At 49.1% G+C, this 17,287-nt stretch overlaps 1 protein-coding gene across 2 annotated transcripts in view; it reads right to left on the minus strand.

The window, feature by feature from the left end:
- Nucleotides 1-12,956, minus strand: part of Lzts1 (leucine zipper tumor suppressor 1) — a 53,930-nt gene extending 40,974 nt beyond the window's left edge. The window contains exon 1 of one of the 2 annotated variants that reach the window (XM_075986929.1): nt 12,717-12,956. The gene's annotated coding sequence lies outside the window, so the exon portion shown is untranslated. The remainder of the gene's footprint in view (nt 1-12,716) is intronic. The other variant, XM_075986930.1, reaches the window with a different exon arrangement.
- Between the last annotated feature and the right edge of the window lie 4,331 nt (nt 12,957-17,287).

Here is a 17,287-nt window from a genome sequence, read left to right on the forward strand (position 1 = left end):
TGCTGGCTCTGCCTGGATTCTCAGGCAGGTAATAGTACCCCAATCCCAGGGGTGGAGACCAGACTCATCCATCTCTTGCCAGAGGCCTTTCTGTTGAATCCCACCCTGACATCTGGACTGTAACAGGCAGAGTGCTGGCCTCTTCTGGTCCCTTGCCTCCACTCTACAGCCTTAATTTCCCCAGAGCCTTTATGAAGGAGCGTCCTCTTCTCCTGGGTCTTGGGGTGGGAGAACAGAAGGCATGCACGGCCCCCTCACCTCCGTGGTATGGGCCAAGAGGAGTGAGGAGTTGGTTGGCAGGGGTGGGGAAGGGTGGGTAGATGGGGGGTGGAGGGGGTGGGAGGAGAGGAAGTCAAATGGAGACTTGTTTAGAGGATAGAGCCTAGGTCATCATGCATGCTAGGTTAAGTGCCCAATCACTGGGCCACACCCCCAGGCTGGGGGATGGGCTGGGGGGATGCTAGCAGGTGTAGATGTGGAAGCCGGAAAACAAAATTCAGGTTGTCTTCTTGTTGGGATTAGACAAGGACTGGCCTCTTATGTGTACACCACTTATCTGAACTCAGGTTGCACCTCGATCTCACGCTTGCATGCCTTCTCTCAGTTTGAGATAGGACTTCCACAAGCTGGCTTAGGCTGGCTTTGAACTTACTCTGCAGCCCAGGTGTGCCTCAGTTTCCCTGGAAACTGCGACAACAGGCTTGACTGGAACACAAACTGGATCTGGTGCACGTGGCCAGAGAAACCTGCAATCAGAACCTTGAGGTGACAGACACCTCCAGAAGGTCCCTTACTGTCACTGGGGGTAGAAGTGGACTTACCTGTCAAGTCTCAGATGGAGAAAGCCCCTCTCAACAAGAGGAAGACCAAGCAGGTGGCTGATCAAAAGGGGGGTTCCCTTACTCTGTCCTCATAGACTGCCTGGTCCAGCTTCCTGGGAAACACAGGTCTGGGCAAAGCCAGGAGACCAGCACTGCAATTAAAGCAGCCCCACAATTGGGAGTTCCCAGGAGATCCTTGCCTGCCTCCGGGTCCCTGTGTCCTGGAGCCTGCAGTGGTTGGCAAAAAGCAGGGAAGGGAAAGGCGGACAATGGGCTTGCTGCCATGTCCTCATGTTTCTATGCTGGGGTACACCTTCCCAGGCCTTTCTGGGTGGAGACATCTTGATCAGAGACCGCAATGTAGCACCATGATTTCGACTTCTGGCAAGCATCCCAAAAAGAGAGTAAGATACAATTCCAGGCTGCCTTGGGCTTCATTAACAAGTTTCCTATCTCTCCTCAGCTTGGAAATCTCTGGAGCAAGGTCAAGTGGGAGTTTAATAGTCATTCCTGGGCCTGTGCAGAGGGCAGTCTTTGAACTCTGCCCACAGGTGGGTGGTTCCCACCACCGAATCACTTATAATTGAGGCAGGAGGGATGAGCGCCTACAGGGAAATGCCTGGGCTTCCTAGGGCTCTCTGGTCCTCACGCCTCGCTCTAGAATCAAAGGTTCTACAAACTAGCCTGTACAACCAGCCACGGCATCCCTCTTCCAGCCTTCCCAGCAAGGCTAGGGACACCGCCCTCTCCCTGGTAGACACTATCGTGCTAGGGAACGGTTTTGTACTTTGACAGTGCAGGGTCTCACATCAGATCCCAAGAGTGGACACGTTAACAGCTGTATACCTCCAAGGGAGCCTCCTCAACACACAGCTACACCTTTACCAGGGAAAACAGCCTCCCCTGTGTGCACGGAGTGGGCTAAGGGTGGGGTGGCCAAGGAGGAGACTGAAGGCAATACAGAGCCCTCCTGGATGGTGCATTCAACTCCAGCCTACACATTTCCTGTGGGAGCATTTGGATGTTTCCGTGGTAGGAAAATGTGTCCCCAATAGAAGCAGCTTCTCCTGGCCCCACTCAGTCTGCCTGATTTTGTCTAATGTTATTTAGGCTGAGACAAGCTTCTCATCTTCCCCAAGTGCAGGATTGAACCCCCCCCATGCTTGGCTTTCTCTTGAGGAGACTCGGCCAGACTTGGGCCATCTCCATCTGAAGAACACACAGAGAAGTTCCCTTGTATTTGTTTTTCTTCCTGTCCTTAGATGCCAACATCATTCCAGACCTAGGCAGCTGGGAAAGCCATTGACTTTGAAGTGGGGGGCTGGAGGAGATGGAAAACGAGGAGAGTGAACTCCCACCAGACAATGGCCAACTGGGATATAGTTCTCCCTGCCCTGGGTCTTTCCACACCCTGATTGAGATGGAGTACCTGGACTCTAGTGGAGTGCAAGGAAGCCCAGCTGGGTGTGCATGGCTCCTGACCTTATTCTCCCACCCGCCACCTCTCCTAGGCATTCTGCACTACCATTCTGAGCAAGACACCAATTTCCAGGCCGGACTTCAAGAGAACAATGCCAGCTGATGGTCCAGCATGCTTCTGTAGGTAGTCTGAAATTAAAGCTACTCAAAGGGATAAATGAGATGGAGACCAGGGGACAAAAGTAGAAAATTACTCCTTGCCACCGTTTTCAGTTGTCACTGACTCCAGTCAGGTCGTCACATTAATTCCTTCACCTGAGTAAGCTGATAAAATGCTTGTACACCCTAAGCCGTCCCTCCTCGACCTACACAAAGGCCTCATGACCCTCTCTCGCACACAGAAAACTCAGGCACTGTGCTTCCTTTGGAGCTAATGTGGGGAGCACTAACAAATTGTTTTACAAAACTTTGCTTATACTGGCTCATGTGATTCCCACAACAATTCTATATAAGGCACAATATATTTTGCAAATACAAAACCGAGGCTCAGAGAGGCCAAGTGGCTTGCCCACCAGCACATAGACAACAGGCAGCAGAACTAGCTGCTACAACCAGGTATCATAGATCCATTGCTGTTGTGTGGTAAGATACACTGACAAAAATCAATTTAGGGGAGAAAGAGTTATTTAGCTCACAGTTCCAGTCCCTCACTGGAGGGACGTCAATGCAGGACCCCGAATCAGCCATGCATGTTCACGGTCAAGAGCAGACAGAAAAGGAATCCATTCAGGCCTACTACTTAGGCCTCTTTGGCTGTTCATCTCAAACTCAGGACCCAAAGCCAAGAAATGGTGCCACCCACTTTTATTCTTTTATTAAAATGTTTTAAATTAAAATATAATTACATCACTTTCTCCCCCTCTTTCTTCCCTCCAACCCCTCCATGTCCCTCTTCACCCCGTCTCACACTGATGGCCTCTTGTTCTTTAATTATCATGATATATATACCACTGCTAGTCTGAGTCTTCCCACATTAATGTAATTAAGACAATCCCTCACAAGCATGCCCAAAGGCCGGCCTGATCTAGATAATTCTTCACTGGGACTCTTTCCACGTGATTATAGACTGTGTCGTTTGACAATTAAACTAATATCACAATTGCTTTGCCAACTGTTTGCCTGATTCCACGCCCTGTGTTTTCATCACGTCAACCTGATCCACAGGGTTGGTACATAAGGCTTCAGAGCTCATGTCTTGCCAGGCAGCAGGTTGTTGCCAGGGTGCGGGGAACTCTCCCTGGAGACAGACAGTGGGGCATGGTTGGAGCACCACGTTAGGTGTCATGGCCCAGTTATGTGCACTCGTCACCTGGTAGGGTGGTGGGGTGCTTCCATGCTAGATGTATGTCTACATTCCTGTGTCCCAGAATCTCCATTCTTCTATGATTTTAAGAAAGGAATTATACAGAAAGCAGCTGGGCTGGGGGTTCAAACTAAGACTTCTTAGAGCTGAGCAGAGGGGAAGAACTGTTTTGGGGTGGCGCGGGCCAAGAACCGGGTGCTACGGATAGGATGCTATTTAGGAATTCTCCCACCCTTGAAGCCTGGCAGGCGTTTTAGTTTCTGAACAATTTGGAAACTTAGACTTGAGTCCTTGATGTAGGTCCTGTGTAAAAGTAACAATAGGGGGCTGGAGAGATGGCTCAGAGGTTAAGAGCACTGACTGCTGTTCTAGGGGTCCTGAGCTCAATTCCCAGCAACCACATGATGGCTCACACCCATCTATAATGAGATCTGGTGCCCAGAACACTATATATGTAAAATAAATAATTTTCTTTTACAAAGTAACTGCAGGAGGTTTCTAAGTCAACAGAGGACTGGAGGTACTATTAGAAGGCCCAGGGAAGCTGTCCATACCGCTTTCTTGATCTGGTAGATGAGAAGATAAAGGCTCAGGAAAAGCCACGGGTGCTGCCCACACCTGCCCACCAGCCACTGTGGTTGTTGAGACTTTGAGCAGGCGCAGCTGCAAGTCTGGCCAGGGGAGAAGCCCAAGGCAGCTGGAAACTCTTCCCGGGCTCCTTGGGTAACCAGCTCCCTTTGCTGCGCAGGTGGAGGAGGGGGGGTGCTTCTGGGCTTCTCTTGTTTTCCCCCACCTGCCTGCGGTGCGGTTTGTCTGCTGGCGCCACAGAGGCATTAAGGCTGGGGGAATTTGATCAGTAAAGAGGGGGTGTTGCCTTAAGATGTGAGCCCAGTACAATCCTCCCTCCTCCTCCCCTTGACTGCTGAGAAGCCCCTCCACCTTTCATCAGGGGCTCGGGGCTAAACCTCTAAAGGCTGCAATAATAAGACAGCCACCTTGTATATTCAGCTTCTCTTCTGGAACACTGCTCCCCGGGACCCTGCTGCTCAGAGGCTGGGTGGACCTAGCTCAGGATGGGGTCAAGTGGAAGGTCAGGCACAGCCCTGGGCTCCTTGTCTCCTTCCCTTGACAGGTTTTAGTGCTCTTTCGCTGTGTCCAGGCTCCTGCTCTCATCTCACGCTATTATCTCGCTGAAGCAGAGAGGAAGAAAGAAGGATCCTGGGTCCAGGGGCACAGTAGCTCTCAACTCTGCTTGGGTTAGTGTGTTCCTCTCCCCCAGATGACCAAACCCAAGTCATCAGTCATGTAGAGTAACTCCTGTCCAGTGCTCTGTCTGGCCTACTGCAGCCCCAGATGCTGCTCTCTGGTTCCTGCAAACCCCAGAACAATGCCAGGCCTAAGACATGTCCTGGAGGAAGTCCTCTGCCTTTTGGGACTTTCTTGAGGGTTTCTGCTTCTCTGCATGCCTGGTCTTTATGTAATTCCTTTCCTCACTGAAACGGGAGCCAAGCTCTTTGGGATTCCTCGACATTACTGTCCTGTTTCTGTGTGCCTGGGACAGCACAGGACACCCAGAGGGCCACCATGAGCCTGGCCCCCATCAGTCTCAATCATCCAGCTGCATCCAGCCTGTGCCCAAAGCACTGGACACACAGTGCTCCTTCTCTTTCAAAGGACTTCTAATCTCAGCTGGGAGGAAAGACAAGAGCGGAAAAGCTAAATCTTAACACCTGAGAACAAATGCTTCTAGGAGCAACAAGATCATACCGCAGAATTCAGGGAACAGAGCTATAAGAGGTGGGGGGGTCTCTCCTTGTGGCTCCTGCCCTTCTCTCCTCCTAGACCAGCAGGAATAGGCCCTCAGATGTGTTATCTCCCGGACATGTGGCACAGCTCCACCACCCAATGTCATTGGGGTACCCAGGAAAAGGTGCTGGCAACCCCCCAGCTTTGTCTCCCTCTTACCTCCTTCCCTCTCTCCCCACTCTGTGCATGTCTCTACTCAATTCTCCCTTTACAGCAGGAATATAATGTTCGGCTGCTTTACACCCACTCCGAGCGCTGCCAGCGAATAATGACTAAGGTGGTGGGTGGAAGTACAGCAAGTCGAGACCAATTTAGCAGTCCAGGGTGCCAGGAGGAGGGTGGTTTAGCATCAAATGGCTTTGCAACAGCAATGAGAGTGAAGCTGCCCCCAAAGCCAGCAGGCCACTGAGCCAAGTACACAGCCCTGCCCTGAGTGCCTGGGGCAGGGGCTGCACCAGCCACCTGGAAGTCTGCTGGATGAGAGGCACACACCGGGATTCAAAGCCAAGAGCAGAAGCCACTCCCATCCCTGACCTCATCTCTACTTGAGGGACCCCTTTCTTATATGTTTCTCAAGCTGGGGGTTTCAACCAGACTGGATCCTCCCCTGGGAGGAAACGCAGCTGTGAAGAACCCATAGCTACCCCCAAACTGCTCTAGGGACAGTAGGAATTGAGGTTCTGTGGTGTTAGGGAGTGGGCTGACTGAGCACACCTCTGGTCCCGCCACAGAGAGGCAACTCAGGAAGACAGGGTCTTAAGATCTTGGGAGTCCCTGAAGGCTTGTGTAACATGGCGAGATTATGCATGGCATCACAGGAAAGCAGATTTTAGAAGGACAGGTGATGGCAGGGAATGAATAAATTGGAGGGGAGAAGAGAGAAAGAGAGAGAGCAGTCATTTCCAAGTGGTCTGCAGGGGGCAGCCTTTGTTCCAGGTAGAGGACACAACCCACATCACATCTATGTAGGTGACACTTTAGCCTGTGACTTAGTAAGAAAAATTAGACTTCTACTGCATTGATTGGGACAATCCCCTCTCTACACTATCTCCTTCCATTCTCCCACCCACGCTTTCTTCCTATGGCACTCCACCCTCAACTGGGGGAGCTCCCTGAGTCTGGATCCACACAGGGTGTTTACTCACAGCAAAGAAGTTGTAGCCATGTTTTATTCTGGAATTTATCTGCTATGTCCAAGGTGAAATAGGTAAAACATGCATCTTGCCAGTCCAGTTACATATGATTAATTCAGCTTCTCTGAAGGAAGCATTTATTCTAAAGTGGACTCATCAATAAATGTCACGAATTAACTAATTTTAAAGAGAAATCTAACACATTAAAGTCATTCTTTAAAGTAAACCGCAAACAGATATCCCATTCCTAGCTACTTCCTGGCTTGATTTAAGCTTAACAGATACATGACATATACGTATATAGGAGTCAGGAGTTAAAAGAAGCACAATAAAACTAAAAAAAAAAATTGAGGTCTTTATCATCCTCAATTTACAATAGTTATTAGAGTAGCAGAGCTCTTACAATTAAGAAAGTTCACCACATTTGTTTGTTTGTTTGTTTGTTTGTTGGGGACACACGGGCTATGAGGCCAAGGACACCTTGTAGGGGCATCAGTTCTCTCCACCGATGGGACCCAGGTTTGATGGCAAGTACCTTTACCTACTAAACCATCCTGCTGGCCCAAATTTTAAAGATATTTCTTTCTTTATTTATTATACCTTTGTCAATAACTTAGGGAGCCTACATCTGTTTAATTCATAAAACCAGGGCCCGAGAGACTAGCTCCGGGCTAAGGTACAGTCTTAGCACAGGCAAGGCCCTGGGTTCTACATCCAGTGCTACTCCCTCCCCTCAAGGGAGAAGAAAACAAACATCAGTGACTTCCAATAACCTCATAACTATGCTTCAACGAGGACTCAAGTCAGTTGGGTTTCGGGCTCAACACTCAGGTGAAAACCCTGGGTGAATTCCTTGACTTTTCCTCACCTGCCAGAGGGTGAAGGAACAGCATGGGGCAACGGGGAGGTTTTCAGTAACAATAAAGGAAGCTCTCTTTTAAAGTGGAGCTTCTATGCCCCCAAAAGATCTGTAAAATAATTGTTTGGGGGAGTCTGAATGCACGAGAAGCAGACCTGGACCAGTGCTGGCACTTGAGAGTTGGCCCAGGAGGAGCAGGACTTCAAGGTCATCTTTGGTTCCGTAGACAGTTCAGGGCCAACTTTGGGGATTACACAAGATCCTATCCCATAAAAGTCAAAAGACAACAACAACAAAATAACCACTCAATGAGTCTTAACATAAACTGCTGTTTCTGAGGCAGTTGTCTACTTCCGGGTTCTCGGTTGGTAAGACCCCAAACTCCTCAGCAGTGCTCTGGAACTATCTAAGGAGGTGGCAGTCAGGGCCTAGAGAAAGCAGCAGCCTACAGAAATGACTCTGCTAAAGAGCCTGGCAGGCCAGCCCAGCCAGGCCTGAGTTTAGCCAAGGTCTCTTGCCCACTCCCCTAAACCTTAAAGAAGTAACTTTGGGGGCCAAGCTGCAGGCCTACCAAAGACAGTCACCCGCCAAACTGCAGGCCTACTGGATGGAGACAGTCACCCGCCAAGCTGCAGGCCTACCGGAGACAGTCACCCGCCAAGCTGCAGGCCTACTGGATGGAGACAGTCACCCGCCAAGCTGCAGGCCTACTGGAGACAGTCACCCGCCAAGCTGCAGGCCTACTGGATGGAGACAGTCACCCGCCAAGCTGCAGGCCTACCGGAGACAGTCACCCGCCAAGCTGCAGGCCTACTGGATGGAGACAGTCACCCGCCAAGCTGCAGGCCTACTGGAGACAGTCACCCACTAAGCTGCAGGCCTACTGGATGGAGACAGTCACCCGCCAAGCTGCAGGCCTACTGGAGACAGTCACCCGCCAAGCTGCAGGCCTACTGGAGACAGTCACCCGCCAAGCTGCAGGCCTACTGGAGACAGTCACCCACCAAGCTGCAGGCCTACTGGATGGAGACAGTCACCCGCCAAGCTGCAGGCCTACTGGATGGAGACAGTCACCCGCCAAGCTGCAGGCCTACTGGAGACAGTCACCCGCCAAGCCGCAGGCCTACTGGATGGAGACAGTCACCCGCCAAGCTGCAGGCCTACTGGAGACAGTCACCCGCCAAGCTGCAGGCCTACTGGATGGAGACAGTCACCCGCCAAGCTGCAGGCCTACCGGAGACAGTCACCCGCCAAGCTGCAGGCCTACTGGATGGAGACAGTCACCCGCCAAGCTGCAGGCCTACTGGAGACAGTCACCCACTAAGCTGCAGGCCTACTGGATGGAGACAGTCACCCGCCAAGCTGCAGGCCTACTGGAGACAGTCACCCGCCAAGCTGCAGGCCTACTGGAGACAGTCACCCGCCAAGCTGCAGGCCTACTGGAGACAGTCACCCACCAAGCTGCAGGCCTACTGGATGGAGACAGTCACCCGCCAAGCTGCAGGCCTACTGGATGGAGACAGTCACCCGCCAAGCTGCCAACCCACCCGTGACAGTACCCACCACTTTTCATTCACCTGTCAGGAGGGAGGTGGCAGGTTCCCCAGAGGGTTCTTTCCAGCTCTCAGCTACAACATGGAAGACTGACTGACCTTACCTATAACTGTTCTACCTACTCCCTACATCTCACTCAGATTCAGCTTCCAGACTGAGCGCCCGCCTGACTGCCTCCTCTCTGGCATCTCCAGTTTGCTTCCATCTTGATGCAACTGTTGTGTTAAAGACAGTGTGACCCCATTTTCAGTGCAACTGTCACTAATTTGTAAATGCTAGGTTCTCTTTCTAACTCCCATCACCAAGTTTAGCCTCCAAGGATCAGTTCACCTTTTCAAAAGTCTCACTCATTTCTCTAGCACCTCACCCAGACAAGACATTTAACAAACGGTGAAATAAGGGCTAGGAGCATGCTCAGATAGTAGAGTAAGCATGAAGACCTGGGTTTGATCCCTCGCACTGAATTCAGGCACATGCCTACAATCTAAGTACTCTGAAAGGAACAGAAATTCAAAATTACTCTTAGTTACATAATAATTTCAGGCCAGTATGGCCTACACGAGACCCTGTCTCAAAAACAATTCTTAAACAAACAAATAATAATGAAATGCAGGTTTTCAAGCTTGAGTAATGATCTTGCAAAAAGAAATGGAAATGACCATGGGCCCTTGAGAGCATATATGGCCAGCACAATAGAGACTTAATGAGCGACAATGCTAAGAGCATTGTCATGTGAAGCTACTCTTGGCCTTGAATAAAGCCCGACCAAACAGCAGCAGTTCAAGGCCCTCAGAGAAGCCCCAGAGCGTCCAAACTGCAGCAGGAAGAAGACCCACTCAAAGGCAAACTCAAAGAACTAATATGTAAATGGTCTGAAGAGTTCCCGGGTAGTTGCAAACTTTTTTTTAAAACCCCTCCACATAGTTCTGCAACTACATGCCCTGAAGCTATGAAGGTACAAACTCCAGACCCCAGGTGTCAATCAGGTCTAGCACCTCCTCCACCACCTGGGCTTTTGTGGGTTGATAAACAAGAAGACACAGTAGGTAAAGTGAGGGTTTTCTTGTTTCTGAAAACTGTTAGGACCAGGGCCTGGATGGAGTAAGCTTGTCCAGGTAGAGCCTTATAGCAAGGGAAGTAGGGTCTTTATCAGTGAAGTGTGCCTGTGTAGGAATCTGCCCCTGGAACCAGAGCTCCCAACCAGCCCTCTTTGCTAACACTCTGCTGAACAAGAAATCACTAAGGGCCTGGTCCAAGCAGCCAGACGCTGTACCCTGAGTTGGGATTCACTGTATGGTCTATCTCAGAAACTCGGTGGTTCTTGGGAAGCTGTGGTAACAGTCTCAAATGGCAGCAATATTTCAGAAGAAGCTATGAGAGCTGGACCTAAGGAAAAGATGGGTTAGGGGCTATCCCACAATGGCAGATCCCTATGTTTAAGCAATGGTCTGACAGCACTCAGTAGATGATGCTAAACTGTGTTACAATATTGTTCAAACATGAGGTGACAATAAGTTGCTTAAAAGTCAGTTATTTATCATTATTTTATTCACTGTTTATTTTTAGTTGTTTTCTGCTTTTGAGATTGTCTCCAGTAGCCCAGGCTGATTCTGAACTTCCTATAGTCAAGACTGGTCTTGAGTTTCTGATCCTTCTATCTCCACCACCCAGACAAGGTTTGTTTATAATCCTGTGCCATCATATGAAGGTTTGTGTAGTGCTAAGGCTCATATCCAGAGCCCCTGCATGCTAAGTAAGCACTCTTCCAATAAACTGTATCTCCACCTATGATATTCATTCCTCAGCTTCACTGCGGGTCCCAGAGCCTTGCATTCTGCAGCATCCAACAAAAATTTGTGAAATGAATGTTAAACAAGTGCAAAGCATAAAAATAAGTTTTCAAGATTAGCGGGCCATTTTTATCTAGTTGAGCCCATCTTCTTCTTCACCCATCCATGCAGACATGTGGCTTCTTAACACTGCATGGCAATTGTGCACTCTCACACTCAGAGAACTGGCACAGCCAGCCCACTCCACCCAGCACACTTCTTCTGCCTCAGCGCCTGCCAACCGTCGTAGGTAGATAGACACAGACAAGGACATCTTCAGTCACGAAAGTGCACAAACTGAATTGTTAAAGCAGGTTTGCCTTACAGAGTGTGCCAAGATTGTTAAAAATACTAAAAATATTAAAAATAAAATATTGAACAAAAGCGAATGTCTGGTCCTTCCGCTTGCATAGTCTTTTTCCCACAGACTTTTCTTCTCACCTCTAGCAGGCGAGAGCTTGCTCTTCGGACCTCATTAGCTATGGGACCTGGGGGAATACCCTTCCCTTTTGGTGCCTCAGTTTCTTACCTGGCAGACACAGAGTAAATCATATCTTATGCTAACCTGGTAGTTACGCTGTGAGGATAAAGGAGATAACAAATGAGATAATGTCTATGATGCACAGAAAATAGTCAGAAGAAAGGGCTGGATAAATACAAGGTGTGGACCATGCCTGATTAGGGTGTATTCTCTGCCCACAGACTCCTGCCCACACTCTGCTCTGTGCCAACCTTGAACACTCTGACCCTATAAAAGCTATCTCTAATACCCATGTGTGTATACCTTTCAAACACCTCCATTTTCCCTCTGTCTTCCTTCAGAAAATTGTTTTTGAACTTGAAGGAAGCTCAGGTTACAAACCCTCAAATGCCCCTACCAGCAGCCAGGGTCTGCGTGCTGGAAGAATTGCATGCAGGCGGCTTATCTCTCTGTTGATGGGCTCTGAGACTAAGTAGATTGTGCTTCCAGGAAAACGCGGGGGCCCTGTGGTGGAGAAGCCCCCGTGAGGGCTGCCCAGAACCTGGCGCACCTTATTGGCTGAACAGCAGCTCAAAGACCTTGTGGAAAAGCTGAGGGCAGTGTGGAAAGGCTGAAGGCAGAAAACATAGGTGCTTGGATTCCTAAACATCCCTTGTGCTTAGGAAATTGAGGACCGAAGCCAACAGGTCTGCAGCGCTTTCCCCAGGCCTGGCAACCCAAGGGCGAGCAGAATACTCTAGTGACCCACGGTTTAATCGCTTCCCCTTGGAGCAGGAAAGGAGCCATCACCTGGATCTTGGTTGCCTGTTGCTACTGAGTTAAGCTAGTGCAGACTGAGCTGCCAGGGTAGGGGGATCTGACCCCTGTGGAGAAGGAGCGAATTAAAGCCTGTGTGCCCCTCCGTACAAGTTTATTACTTGTTTTTCCTTCCAGAGAGACACAACGCACCTCCAAAGTTCCACTCGCAAGGTAAAGTTCACTAGCCAGTCCCCAACCGCTGGATCCTCGTTCGGGGGGCTTTAGTGCTGTGATCTCACTTCCTCACCTCTCAGTTCTTCACCTCCACATTCATGTCACCTAACACATGTCTCCAAGATCAAATTCAGGTTTGGGAGGAAACACCCCCCCCCCCCACACACACACACGTCTGACAGAGACAAAGACAGAATGATTGACTGACGCACCTCATTTCCCCCGTCTAGGGTCAGATCAGCAACACACGCGGTGACAGGGGAAAAGACCCCCGCCCCTCGCCCCCGCGCGCCCGACAGTTACGTACAGAAACAAAGACACCTAGACAGACGCAGGCACGGACAAAGACCGACAGACGAGCGGACGCACTCCCGAAGTGGCATGCTGCGGGGAGCGCAGCTATCTTTGAGTCTGAGCCGCGGGCACGGCTTCAGACACTCCGCGGGGGAGGAACAGGACCCCGGGTGCCCGCACCTTACCTGTCTGTCCTCCTGAGCCTCGGGGTTAGCTGCAAATGGCTGCAGATTTTGATTTTTTTCGGTGTATTTTGTGTTGTGTCCCTGTCTCTTTTTCTGTAGAACTGCTGGACCCAGCGCTCAAGTCCCGCTTCCAGGAGCAGCGGAAGGGCAGAGAAACTTTCGGACTGGAACACCGTCGTAGCCGGCCTGCGCCCGCCCGCCCGCCCGCTTGCTCGGGCGCGCTGGCCTCAGCGCCGGGTCCCCAGCCGAGGGCGGGGCGGGGCGGGGCGGGGCACGGGCGGGGCGGGGCCAGCGTCGCAGCTACTCATTGGCCCGTGCTGCCGGCGCCCCGTCCTGCTCTCTCCCCGGCCTTTGTTCCCGGCTGACAGCTGGGGTTGCTCTGACCTCCTGGCTCCCCTGCTCCCACAACCCGCGCGAGTCCGACTTTGCAGTTTTTTCGCTCTCTCTTCATCACATCCCACTCGGGAGCTCCCGTCTGCTCAGCCTTTCTCTCCCTTTCTCATGCCTTTCCCACCTTGCACTATCTCCTCCGTTCCCGCTCTCACTACCTGCATTCTGTTCGCCTTCACATTTTCTTTACCCATTTTCTGCATTCCTCTCTACTGCTACCTCATACCAGTGATTTCTCCAATACTTCTGCCCCAGCCCTGCAAAAAGGTTGGATTTCATGGTTCAAGGACCAAACTAGCGGCCTACGAGGCTTACGAGGCTATGGCTTCACCCAGCTGCGCTTATAGGCTGGAGCCTAGAGCAGCTGCGCTCCACTCCTCAATTTCAATTCAAATTTTGCCACTTCGGAAACCGGGCCTGGTGGTGCAAGCCGGTAACCGCAGCTGCTTGGGAGGCTGAAATAGGAGGATTCTAAATTCCAGGACTGCGTGAGGACACAATGTTCAATGCTAGCCTAAGCCTCGAAGTTCGATCTTGTCTCAAAATATAAAGTGAAAATATGAAAAGTCGGCTGGAGAAATAGTTCAGTGGTAAAGGTTGAGGCCTTAGTTTCCATCCCCAGTACAGAAAAGCAGCAGCCATTCACCCATTTTTTCACTTCCTGTCTGAGGATACACTATTTTGTGAAAAATAGGCCAGCCAAAAGGTGGAGGTGCTGTCCAGAAAGTATCAGTCCAGGTCTGAAAGGGGCAGGTTAAGGGGAGAGGGAGGAAAGAAATCACTAATAGAAGGGGGGGGGGGGGGGGGCAGAATGTTTCTGACACTTTCCTGTCGCTGCCTCCTGGTCTTGACCCTGGATTAATTTTAGGTTTTACTTAATTCTTTAATTCTAGGCTTCCTGAATACAGCAACGGGGGGGGGGGTGTAGATAGCCAGGTAGCCTGTAATCCCAGCAGTTGGGAGACTGAAATAGAGGAGAGTTACCTGTTTCATCCCAATCATCTCTCCACTCGAGAAGTGTTTCTTCTATGCATCAGATGTCCAGACCTACAGTGCCGACTCAAAGCTTGGAAACCACCACAGGCTGACTGATGCCTCCTGCTGTTTCTGTGTCCCACTCAACAACCCGCATAAGCCTGCCTGCTCAGAGGTGAAAGTGGCCTCGGGCGGGCGGCTTGCTGAATTGGAGGATGCAGGAACAACCTTCTGGCACTTTAAGATAACAGTAGACTAGAGGGTCAGTGGGTTCCAGACCTTGGCCAAACTCAACTTTGTCCCTGTCAAATTCAACTTTGTCATGGAGTGTGGTATTCCAGAGAACTGGGAAAAGGAGCCTGTAAGCTTCCTGGTTCTGGTTCTACCGCTGTCTGTTTACTAGAGTACAAGTCACAGCCTTGGCTAGACCTCAGTTTCTTCTGAAAAGTGAGTGGCTTAGATGACACTTTTTTCCTTTTTGAGGTATATTTTCCCTAAGTAATCTAGGCTTGTTGAGCTCAAGATTTTCCTTCAGAAAGCTAGGATTGCAAGTGATTCTCTGTGACTGACTGAGATACCTTTACTGCAGCACTGGCATCTCTGCCAGGGACACTGTGGGTCGAGCGCTGAGCTTGCCATACCATCTTATTGCGACCCAGTTAGGCAGAAAGTGGGCAGTGTTTGGGTGCGTGCTTGGAACTGAATGTGTCATGGGACAACAGACGCATCTTAAAGAAAGGATGCTTGGGGGATAGAGGGAAGTGTGTTGAGAGTGGAAGAGGCAGAATGATGAGAGGAAACCTGTGATGGATGATACATTGCATGTATGTGTGTAACATGTCTGCACATTTAAAAACCTAAAGAACATGACCTTCAGCAAGACAAAAAGAATAGTAAATTTCTTATTCCAAGAGAATGACTAGATGTGCCTACTTTCTTACCCCAGTGGAATTCTCAAAGTTAACCCTCCTCTTCCTCATCCATCACACTGTCCTATACCTGAGTCAGGTCTAGAAAGGTGGGTCACAAAGTCTGTTGTTATGTTTAGCCATGATAGTCCATGTCAGTAGACAAATGCCCAAGAGGATGGAACAGGGAGCTTTTGAGTTCTAAGCCAACCTGGTGTACAAAACACCTGGTAGTTAGAAAAGTCGCCTGACCTCATCTGTTTTCTAAAATATAGGCTTCGTGTTCTGACGTGGCATCTCATTCTTCTTCTCTAGAACCCATAACTGACCACATAGGACCAGTTAAACCAGTAGTTTGTCTCATCTGTAAGTTTCTTCTTCTAGGACTGCATCCTTTTCATTTAGCATCAAATCTTTAAAATCTAATATATGTAGATAGCAAGCATACACACAAATTTCTTACATGAATACTGTTGAGGGAAGAGTATAGTGTACAGGATGATATCTCAATGGAGTGGTTGGACTCAAATTCAGAAGACCCACATCTAAGTGCTATGGCTTCTATCTTTGTCTTGCCATAATCTTTTTGAAACCCAGTTTTCCATCACCAAAATAAGTCTAATAACATTTGCACTATCTTTCTGTCCATGGGGATACTGTAAAAAATGAATAAAATCAAAGGTGGTTTGAATAGAAAATGTCACATAGTCACTTAATATTACATTAAGTCTAAACTCCAGGGCCTTGTGTTGTAAGAAAAGAAAGGCTACCTACATTTAAGTGAGTCTGGGGACTCTCCAAAAGTAGAAGAGAGGATATGTTAAGGTTGCCAAGCCAGTATCTAAGGGATCCACAGGCTGTGTTCACCTTGTCTCCCAGCTGCCTCAAGAAGGAACATGACAGGCTGTTTTTCATGTATCTTAAGCCACCCTCTGGCTTTAGAGGTGTGTCCTTGACATCCTCTGGGGGTTCATGAGTAGTGTGCCTTAAAACCAGAACGTTTCCTATTTTTTTTTTTTTTTTTTTTTTTTTTTGAGACAGGGTTTCTCTGTGGCTTTGGAGCCTGTCCTGGAACTAGCTCTTGTAGACCAGGCTGGTCTCGAACTCACAGAAATCCGCCTGCCTCTGCCTCCCGAGTGCTGGGATTAAAGGCGTGCGCCACCATCGCCCGGCCGTTTCCTATTTTTATTTATGATTATTGGTATTGAGATAAGGTCTCATGTGGCCCATGCTGACTTTGAACTAATAACTGTCAGGAAGGTTATCTTGAACTTCTTATTCTCCTAGGCCCCACCTTCCAAGCTTTGGGAATAAAATAATGAGGGGCCTGGTTTATGGGGTGATCATCCTTTAGTAAACCTTTTCATGTAAGTGCAAGATTAAGCCAGATTATAGAGAAATGGGAAGGCCTGGGTAAATTTCTCCATCTTCTCTTCTTTCCAGTAGGATGCAGTACATTATTTGTAATTCAGCATCCTAGCTCAGGAAGGTCCTGGCCTGTCACCTGTCATAAAGTATTCCTCTGCAATGGTTTTGACAAGTTTGCTTGAAGCTATGAATCAGCGGAGTTGTTTCCATTTACAAGTAGCTAAATAGGCCAACCCAGTCTGGCTTAAACAACAGGAAAACCTATCAGGAACTAACAAGCACCTAACTCGATGTTTGGCTTGGGTCATATCTTCAGAGTGGTGGTAGGACTCCAATCTTTCTCCCCCCCCCCCATTCTATAGTTGTCATGGTAGCTTCATGGTGACAATTTGACACTATAGTTGTCATGGTAGCTTCATGGTGACAATTTGACACTATAGTTGTCATGGTAGCTTCATGGTGACAATTTGACACTATAGTTGTCATGGTAGCTTCACGGTGACAATTTGACACTATAGTTGTCATGGTAGCTTCACGGTGACAATTTGACACTATAGTTGTCATGGTAGCTTCACGGTGACAATTTGACACTATAGTTGTCATGGTAGCTTCACGGTGACAATTTGACACTATAGTTGTCATGGTAGCTTCATGGTGACAATTTGACACTATAGTTGTCATGGTAGCTTCATGGTGACAATTTGACACTATAGTTGTCATGGTAGCTTCATGGTGACAATTTGACACTATAGTTGTCATGGTAACAATTTGACACTATAGTTGTCATGGTGACAATTTGACACTATAGTTGTCATGGTAGCTTCATGGTGACAATTTGACACTATAGTTGTCATGGTGACAATTTGACACTATAGTTGTCATGGTAGCTTCATGGTGACAATTTGACACTATCAGTCAGGTTGTCACACT

Source organism: Microtus pennsylvanicus, chromosome 9, assembly GCF_037038515.1.
Source record: "Microtus pennsylvanicus isolate mMicPen1 chromosome 9, mMicPen1.hap1, whole genome shotgun sequence".
Classification (NCBI taxonomy): Eukaryota; Metazoa; Chordata; class Mammalia; order Rodentia; family Cricetidae; genus Microtus; species Microtus pennsylvanicus.